This window comes from Sapajus apella, unplaced genomic scaffold, assembly GCF_009761245.1.
Source record: "Sapajus apella isolate SASKATOON/1434 unplaced genomic scaffold, GSC_monkey_1.0 scaffold27, whole genome shotgun sequence".
Lineage (NCBI taxonomy): Eukaryota > Metazoa > Chordata > Mammalia > Primates > Cebidae > Sapajus > Sapajus apella.
Window position 1 is genome coordinate 938,576 of NW_022436967.1, and position 8,525 is coordinate 947,100.

General features: G+C 40.4%; 1 non-coding gene across 1 annotated transcript; it reads right to left on the minus strand.

Annotated features, from left to right (window-relative positions):
• Positions 1-301: 301 nt before the first annotated feature.
• Positions 302-364, minus strand: LOC116560946. Its single transcript, XR_004273223.1, has one exon. It is a non-coding gene; the product is annotated as a U7 small nuclear RNA (small nuclear RNA).
• Between the last annotated feature and the right edge of the window lie 8,161 nt (positions 365-8,525).

The following is an 8,525-nucleotide window of genomic DNA, read 5'->3' on the forward strand; positions in this document are numbered from 1 at the left end:
TAACTCCTGGCCTCAAGCACTCAACTCCCAAAGGGTTGCAATTATAGGTGTGAGCCACTGGGCCTGGTCTAGGTTTTATACTTTAAATATTGCCTTTATTTTCCTAGTGAATTCCATACGCTTTCAATTATTTCACTTGTTACTGGTAATTGACAGAGGATCATTACATTTCATATAACCAGAACTTGAAAAATTCTCAGATTTATAGCAAGTAAAGCATATCATGTTGGTCCCAGTTGGTGGTTGTAGCCTAGCAGAAGTGACTGGGTTTTTGTTTTTGTTGTTTGGTTTAATGTTTGTGGGAGGTTTTCTGGTAAAAACTAGAAATCCTAATAGATAAATTCTAAAAGAGCTGTTAACTCTTGACTGTGGTATTAATCTTGCCCCTATCATTTTTGCTGTGTAACCTTGGGCAAATTATTCCAACTCTGCAAGCCTCAATTTCTGCATCTATAAATTGAGGATAAAAATATCAACTGTTTTTGGAAAGGTTCCTGTAAGATAATATGGTTAAAGGACTTAGTATGGTAACTGACATATTGTTCCTCCAAAGGTTACTTCTAGTAGTAATAAAAACAATCCTTGTAAATGTTATTACTACTATCTTAGTCCCAATTTATTTTTCTTTAAAATGGAGACAATATTATCTGCACTGCCATGAGGAGTAAAAGAGCTATGTATACAGTGTGTGATATGTAATAGTCACTCAATTGAAATTCTTTCCCTAACCCTTTCTAGCCAAAACAGAACCCAAATTTCTCTCTATATTTGGTTACAGGACCTTTGACATTGATCTGGATAAGTCCTTTAGACTCATTAACAGTCCTTTAGAGTCTATATTTTAAAGATCATTTTTTTTTACATTTTTAGTGTTAAATGAGAAATACTTGGTGTTTAATGTTTCTTTGATCAATGTCCACAATTTTCTCTACTTGTGAATTATTAAGTTAGTTGTATTTGTTATAAACCACCAAATTGTGAACATATGGGTTTTCCAGAAGGCAATATAGGCTCTTCATGAATTTACATGGAGTTAGGTTTAGCTCACCCTAAAGCCATGACTTCTTTATATAATTCTAGAGATAGATTTACTTCTTGTTTTTTATTGTTCATACATAGATCTATTGTCTGTTATGAGAGCCATACATACAAATAAGTTTTGACTTATTGAGAATCTTGTATTTTCTCTGTGCTATATTCAGATTTAGCATTCATGTTATGCTACCCTGGATAATGGCCATTGCCATTGCACAGGGCTGTAGTTAATAAGCATTCAATCATTTGACAACAGTCTTAGACACCCAAGTCAACACACTGACTATCAATTACAGCAAGTCACAGGACAACAGGCACTGACATTTCCTATATCAAGTTTAAATAATCAAAAAGAAGATCTAACTAATGATTTGAAGTAAAGAACAGAAGTAATGCCTTAGGGAAAATGTCTTCAGACTTTCTGAATTTAAATATAGTTTATGCAATAGTAAACTGATTTTCCTTTCAGAATCAGTGGTGTTTTCTACTGAACTGTTGGTTTTGCAGCACTAGATTAAATTGAAATCCTCAACTGTACTGAAGAATGAAGTAGGGGATCTGAGTAAGTTCAGCTGCATCTCTGCTTTATTCTTGGAGTGGAGACTGCTCTTGAAAGCAATTCCTGCTGCCTTGACAATTTTCCTTTCTCTTTTGGATTATGGAAATCACTACTACAGTAGACTTGTTATTCTTGTTCTGCATTGCAGTCTTTCTCTCCATCTGTGTTTCTTTCTTAATTAGGATTATCTGCCATCTCTCACTACTAAAAGTTAGGTAAAAGTCATGATTCTCCAGGCTTCTAAGCAGCAACATGATCAGGAAGACCAGCTTCTGGCAGGAAAATTAAATTATTTTTAATGTTAAACAAGGTAACCACAGGATTCCACCTGCAGCCCAAGTATCACTGGGAACTGATAAAAGGTGAAGTCAGGATATTATTCTCTGATCAAATGGATTGCATTTCAACATAGCTTTAAAAAAAAATCTCATCCCAAAAGCCACACAGCTGTAAGCCCAAGAGGTAGTAAGAAATGAGCCGCTTATAGGAATTGGAGATTAGCAGAGCCTCATTAGGGATCCAGGCAGGGTAAGCCAAAGAGAGGTAGCTCTATTTTTCTGTGGATGGGCCTGAACCTTGGAACAGATGCATTTTGGGGAAATGCAATTTTATTTTGGATCACATTTGCCTAAGGAATAAAATGTTCCAAGAAACTCCACATATCATTTCAGGGAATTTTAATGTACTAACCTAAATTAGCTAACTTATTGGGCAAGAGGCTCTTTCATATTTACTGAGATGTCCAGCCTCAACTCTCAGAAGTGTCTGGAGGAAATGTGTATTACTGTAGTGAACTGAGAAATTGTGGGAGGCTGGATGAATGGGGGCAATCTGGGGAAGACTGTATCATGATTCATATCTCTCAGGTGAGGCTGATGCTTGCTCTCCTTAAATTGCTACAGTGCAGGAGTCAGCATGGTTGTGCCCTTGTAAAACGAATGAAGACATACATGCAGAACTATTAATCTTCAGAGGGTTTACATTTTCTCAACGTAAAGACTACCTTTGGTAAGCCAAAATTATGGTCTCTTAGCCACATGAAGACCCATTCTTTCCTTAGTAAAGGCAGCATTTAAGGAATGTCGATTAATGTTCTTGCTGTGTGCTTGTGTGTGTTTATTTTGCAAAACATCAATTTAAATATATAGAGCAGAAATATCTGTCCTACGCAGTATGCACATAGCCCTCATGAACACCATTTTGCAGCCCCAAAGAACATTCCTTCTATGGATCAATAATACACTTGGAGAGATGATTTTGATTCAAGTTGTTTTCTTGTTTTGGTTCCTCCTTTTCCAATGTGAAAGGTACTGCAGCAATGTTGTTGATTACACACACACACACACACACACACACACACACACACACACTTCCACACCCACACCCACACACTTTCAGAATCAGTGAGGAAGTCTATGGGTAATCTTGACCTGCAGTGCACTTCTTTCTTTCCCTGTAAAAGTTGCCAGGTGATCATACACAGCAGGAAAACATTAGAATGTGTAAACTGTAGAGAAAACCCACAGGGTCATCATTAACCTCGGGTGAGCAGCAGACCTGTCCCTCACATTCTCGGCATGCAATGCTGATGGAACAGGTGGTGTAAGGCAGTTACCACCATGTGGAAAGTGGGGAGCACATCTTAGAAGAAACTGTGGTCTGTTATTATTTGGGGGCTGACAGTTGCTGAACAACTACTCTAATGATACCTGATGCATGTCTTAATGCTTTACTCAGGCAGAAAGTAAACTACTTTACAATGAGTATAGGCACCATAACTCATTGCCAGCTTCCTATTTTATTATCCCTGGAGTGAGGTACTGGTAGAACATGCCAGGACTCTATATTTATGGTTAACTCTTTAAAAAGTATTTAAATTCTTGAAATAAGTCTTCATTTATAGGTATAATCATTACTTATTGAATTATGGTATTTTGGGAGGAGAAGTGACAGGGAGGCTTCTAGCCTTAGAAGAACCTGGCGTTCTCACAAAAGTGCCCTGTAAATTCAAAGATAATCATCTGGGTCATTGTTGTCATTATTTTCATCTAAACAAGTTTCTAGATATATGGTTGGACATAAAAATAATCTTGTGGAATGTAGTTCTTGCAGCCATGAAAAATGTGGGCAGACCCTGGGAAGAAATAGTGTCCTATGGGCAATGTCTTCAGGGCTTGCAGACTCAGAAATTTCAAAACACAGAGCACAGGAAAGCTGTGTGAGTTCCAAGAGTCCTCTTCACTTTACACAACTGCTTTCTCATGTATTTGTGTCAACTGGTTGAGTGTGATTACTGTGACTACCAAGGAAAATAATATCCCAAATTATTCACTCAGCTTCAGTTGGCAGAACAGAGAAACAAAGCATAAAGAAAATTTGTATTGTTTCATTGAGATTACATGTATCAGTGGAAAGTGATATGGTTTGGCTATGTCCCCACCTGTTGTGGGAGGGACCCAGTGGGAGGTAATTGAATAATGAGGGCAGGTCTTTCCCATGCTGTTATTGTGATGGTGAATAAGTCTTATAAGATCTAATGGTTTTAAAAAGTGGAGTTTCCCTACAGTTGTTCAACCCATGACTAAAAGGTGCCAAGGTACAGCTCAAGCTGTTGCTTCAGAAGGTGGACGCCCCAAGACTTGGTAGCTTCTATGTGGCATTGAGCCTGTGGGTGCACAGAAGTCAAGAATAAAGGTTTGGGAACCTCAGCCTAGATTTCAGAGGATGTATGAAAATGCCTGGATGCCCAGGCAGAAGTTTTTTGCAGGGGCAGGCCCTCATGCAGAAGCTCTGCTAGAGCAGCACAGAAGGGAAATGTGGGTTCAGAGGCCCCATACAGAGACCCTATTGGGGCACTGCCTAGTGGAGCTGTGAGAAGAGTGCCACCATCCTCCAGACCCCAGAATGGTAGATCCATTGCTAGCTTGCACTGTGTGCCTGGTAAAGGCGCAGACTATCAATGCCAGCCTGTGAAAGAAGCCAGAAGGGGATCTATACCCTGCAAAGCCACAGAGGCAGCACTGTCCAAGGCCATGGGAGCCCACCTCTTGCATCAGTGTGACCTGCATATGAGACATGGAGTCAAAGATCATTTTGGAGCTTTAAGATGTGACTGCCCCACTGGATTTTGGACTTTCATGGGGTCTGTAGCCCCTTGTTTTGGCCAATTTCTCCTATTTGGAGTGGTTGCATTTACCCAATGCCTGTGCCCTCATTGTATCTAGGAAGTAACTAACTTGCTTTTGATTTTACAGGCTAATAGGTGGAAGGGACTTTCATTGTCTTGGATGAGATTTTAGACTGTGGACTTTTAAGTTATTGCTGAAATGAATTAAGACTTTGGGGAACTGTTGAGAAGGCATGATTGGTTTTGAAATGTGAGTACCTGATATTTGGGGGGGGGTAGGGACAGAATGATATGATTTGACTGTGTTCACATCCAAATATTATCTTGAATTCCCATGTGTTGCAGGATGAACCAGGTGGGAGGTAATTGAATCATGGGGGCAGGCCTTTCCCATGCTCTTCTTCTGTTAGTAAGTCTCACAAGATCTGATGGTTTTACAAAGGGGGATTTTTCTGCATAAACTCTCTTCTCTTTGTCTGCTGCCATGTGAGACATGCTTTTCACCTTCTGCCATGATTGTGAGGGCTCCCTATCCATGTGGAACTGTGAGTCCCTTAAACCTCCTTTTCTTCCCAGTCTTGGGTATGTCTTTATCAGCAGCATGGAAACTGACTAATACAGAAGGAGAACGTCTCATTCAGAAGACTACCTGTATAAACCTTAGGGATGAGGAGGATAAGCTATGGTGAGTGTGTTTTAGCAGCCAAAGGTCTTGGTTAAATTGTATTCTCAGGAAGGTAGGAGCTATTTGAGGCTCTTTTTGTTTGCTGAACATGACTGGAATGTGTTCAAATATGAAAAATGTGCAATAGGTGCTAAGGTAGTGAATTGACTCCTCATTAAAGGAAAGAATGAGAAATTTCTGAGAAATATCTAGAAGAGAAGAGAAAAGGACCCAGAGTCAAGATATTGCAGTAAGAAAGTAAAGAGTCAAAAGAAAAAAAAAATCTTCCATGGAGGTTTAGCTGAAGAGGGGTTTTAGAGGCAAGAATATCTGAGAAATTTTACATTATTTGATGTAGGGCGCAAAATGTTAACCTTCTTCTCCATCTTCCTTATGCAAGTGTTAGAAAATCTGCCAGAAGCATTTAAACCAGAGCAAATCCATCCTGGATAGGGGCTAGGTAAAATAAGGCTAAGACCCACTGGGCTGCATTCCCAGATAGATAAGGCATTCTTAGTCACAGAATAAGATAGGAGGTCAGCACAAGATACAGGTCTTGCTAAACAGGTTGCAGGAAAGAAGCTGGCCAAAACCTGCCAAAACGTACCAAAACCAAGGTGGCGATGAGAGTGAACTCTGGTTGTCTTCACTGTTACACTCTGACCAGCAACATGATAGTTTAGAAATGCCTTGGCAATGTCAGGACATTTCCTACATGGTCTAAAAAGAGAAGCATGAATAATCCACCCCTTGTTTAGCATAAAATCAAAAAATAACCGTAAAAATCAGCGACCAGCAGCCCTTGTGGCTACTCTGCCTCTGGAGTAGCAGTTATTTTATTCCTTTACTTTCTTAATAAACTTGCTTTCACTTTATGGAATCACCCCAAATTCTTTCTTGCACAAGATCCAAGAACTCTCTCTTGGGGTCTGAATCAGGACCTCTTTCCAGTGACAAATCTACATTTTACACTTATGGGGTGTGTGTGTGTGTGTGTGTGTGTGTGTGTGTGTCTGTGTGTGTGTGTGTGTATTTCATAGGCCCACTCAGAAAAGTAATAGGTTTTGCACCTAGGCTTTCTCAGAGAGAGTAGAAAGTCCATTTGCTGATCACCTCAGAATCAAGAAGATTAGGAAAAAGCTAACCTAGAGTTTAAACAACATTCTTTCAGTTACTGAGGAGAAATCAAACCAAAACAGTTTTGTGGCGGGGAGGGAGGATACTGTGTTTAATAGTGTTTGGCCTGAGAAAGAAAATGCCTAAGTGCAATTAAAATGAAAGACCCTGAAGGAAAGGAAAGAAATAATAAAATTATTTTAATTATCATTATTGTAATTATTTTTAAGTAGAGTTGAATATTTCCACATAGCTTAAGTGTTTCAATGTTGTTACTATTTTCTAAGTCTCTTCTGATTATCTTAATACTTGATACTTCTGAACTCAGAATTCTCCTTTTATCCCTCTAGAGATCTGATTTTAGAATTGAAACAGCAAGCGCGGTGCTATCATGATTTGCCAACTCAAACAAAATGAGAAGAGATCAAATACGTAACAGCAAAGTAGGATATGTGGAGATGTTTGTTAAGTTGCATCACATTCTGGTTTTTTGTTGATCTTCTTCCTTTTGTTTGTTTTTATAGACTAGGGGATCTCTTGGCTCCTCTGATACAGAGTCAGCCTGTGGATCAGTAAATCCTAAGAGCTAAAAGGATCTTAGAGATGATCACCTCAATCTATGCTGGACACTTACCTGTTCTCTCACAGTCTAGAATAGAGATGTAGCCCCGACTTGAATTCTTCAGGGGTTTACAAGACTGACAGATAAATTTTCTGAACCTCTGAATTATTGAAGCATTTTAGGTAAGCCAAAGGATGTTCAACAAAATTATTTTCTGTTGTCTCCAGAGGCCCAAATTTGGAGAACAAGACATTCTAAATCATGGAGCTAGACTTGCAAAGGGGGTGATCCTAAATTAGGCCTGACTGTACCAGTTATCAGTCATTCACAGGCATCCTTAAAAGGGCAGGGTTGAAAGCCTTCCAGAAAGACATTTCTATGGGGAATATTTTCTCTGTCACGGGGATGGGGGAGAAGTAAGTACTTTCTACCCCACTCTAAGTGAGAAGCCTTCAAGGAAGAATCAGGCTAACGTCCTGAAATAACGTTTTGGTCAAGCTCTTGATGTATGCAGATGTGATACTTGAGTTACTCTTGGTCTAATGGGAGAGGCTGTGGCAGGAGCCTTGCCTTGCTGGTGACAAAGGAAGAAAAATGACTTTGAGAGTAAACCGTGACAGTGAGCTGCACTTGCTCCAACTGTAGGCAAATGCGTATCCTTGCTAGTATTTAGACTTGAATCCCACCAAAAGGAATTCAAGCTGACTGTGGGTCAGCTTGCGAAGGATTCCACCCAAAAGGACTGCCTGAAAGGACAGGGAGAGCAGAGCAGAGGGACCCAGAAGCCCAGATTAGAACTAAGCAGCCAGCTGGAGGAGCGGCCTTTTTCACGTTGACCTGCAGTAGAGGAATCCTCAATAGAAGAGTTTCTAGGAATCTGCAGAAATGCCATTGAGAGACACTGTCAGCAAAGAAGCCATGATAGTAACTCTACCAACCACATACAACTGAGCCATTTTTGCCTAATCTTCTCTCACTACCTGGGTCTGACCTGGGAGCCATGAAAGAGTAGTCAGGGAGCGAGGGGAAAAAGTGGAGCAGGGAAGAGAGGGGTGGCTAATCACTCCTGCACTTCAGACTTCCAGCCAGACACAGGGGAAGGGAGAAGCTTCAAATAGGACAGGATTCAGAGATTTTGTATTATTGGGTGTGGCTTTGAAAAATACTGAAATGAGACTGTTCTTGTGACCAAATGGGGGCAGAGAGACTTGTCCCATATGCCAGTGAATGATGGAGAAAGAGGAACACCCTAGGGTGTGTATGAAATGTCAGAGAGCAAAACCTTGCTTCCTCTCCTTTCTTCTCCCCTCCGCTCCCCTCCGCTCTCCTCCGCTCCCCTCCCCTCCCCTCCTCTCCCCTCCCCTTCCTTTCCTTTCTTTTCCTTTCCTTCTTTCCTTTCCTTTCCTTTCCTTTCCTTTCCTTTCCTTTCCTTTCCTTTCCTTTCCTTTCCTTTCCTTTCCCT